Source organism: Psammomys obesus, unplaced genomic scaffold, assembly GCF_907164565.1.
Source record: "Psammomys obesus unplaced genomic scaffold, mPsaObe1.curated_primary_1811, whole genome shotgun sequence".
Lineage (NCBI taxonomy): Eukaryota > Metazoa > Chordata > Mammalia > Rodentia > Muridae > Psammomys > Psammomys obesus.
The window spans coordinates 1,008,752-1,010,000 of record NW_026596430.1 but is presented as its reverse complement, the minus strand read 5'-3'; the positions used below and the strand labels follow the sequence as shown (position 1 = coordinate 1,010,000).

Sequence of the window (1,249 nt, the reverse complement as noted above, 5' to 3'; positions counted from 1 at the left end):
TCTATGCCTCACATACCCCCTGGAAGCTCTCCTGTGCGCTACATTGCTTAGCCTGTTCAGTCTATCTTTTCTTCTTGTTAAACACTAATCTTGGATATAAGAGCTCCAAGGGATTTTTTTTTTTCAGTCTTGATACATACCTAATCCTAACAGTCATTTTTGAGAACCCTTCTGTATTGGTTCATTTTTTTGTTATTCTTGTTGTTGTTTTCAAATACCCGAGAAGAAGCAGCCTAAATAATGAAGGGTTTATCTGAGCTCATGGTTTTATGGCTGAAAAGCATGGTGCCTTGTGTTCCAGCCTTTCTGTAGGAACCTGCAGTGGCTCACTTCTCAGCAATAGATGGGAAGTAGAAACTCAGGTAGCGGTGGGGGAAGGGAGTAGGCCATCAACCATAATCCAACCCTACTCACACTTTCTCCAGCTGTTATTTACTTCCTGGAGATTTCACAACCTCTGCAAACTGCCACCCACTGGGGAAGAACTATTCAAACACATTAGTATGTGGGTGACATTTCTCAGTCAAACTGTTAACGTGTGCCAGCTTGTGAACAATGTCAGAAGGGAGAGCAGTATTTTAGACTGTGTCATCCCACCTCCCAATTTTTCAGTTGTCCATCTTCACCACTCCCAAACCTTTCCAGATCTCAATCCAGAAGATGTTAGTATGGAAAGGACCATTCATAATATCTAGAAGATGCCTATAAAACTCAAATATAGGAGGGAAAATATGAAGCAAGTTTGAAATAATAAAATGTTCTACATTCAAGCAGAAGCTAACAACCGATGATATGAAAAACTCCAGCAATGGTGCTCGCTTCGGCAGCACATATACTAAAATTGGAACAATACAGAGAAGATTAGCATGGCCCCTGCGCAAGGATGACACGCAAATTCGTGAAGCGTTCCATATTTTTAAGCCATAGTCACCTTGATACCTAAACCACACAAAGATCCAACAAAAAAAGAGAACTTCAGACCAATCTCTCTTATGAACATTGATGCAAAAATACTCAATAAAATACTTGCAAACCTAATCCAAGAACACATCAAAGATATCATCCACCATGACCAAGTAGGCTTCATCCCAGGCATGCAAGGGTGGTTCAATATATGGAAATCCATCAATGTAATCCACCAAATAAACAAAATGAAGGAGAAAAACCACATGATCATCTCCTTAGATGCCGAAAAAGCATTTGATAAAGTCCAACACCCATTTATGTTTAAAGTCTTGGAGAGATCAGG

At 40.0% G+C, this 1,249-nt stretch overlaps 1 non-coding gene across 1 annotated transcript; it reads left to right on the top strand.

The window, feature by feature from the left end:
* Window positions 1–811: 811 nt before the first annotated feature.
* LOC129669569 (U6 spliceosomal RNA) lies at window positions 812–918 on the top strand. The gene has a single exon (XR_008719040.1). It is a non-coding gene; the product is annotated as a U6 spliceosomal RNA (small nuclear RNA).
* Window positions 919–1,249: the final 331 nt, after the last annotated feature.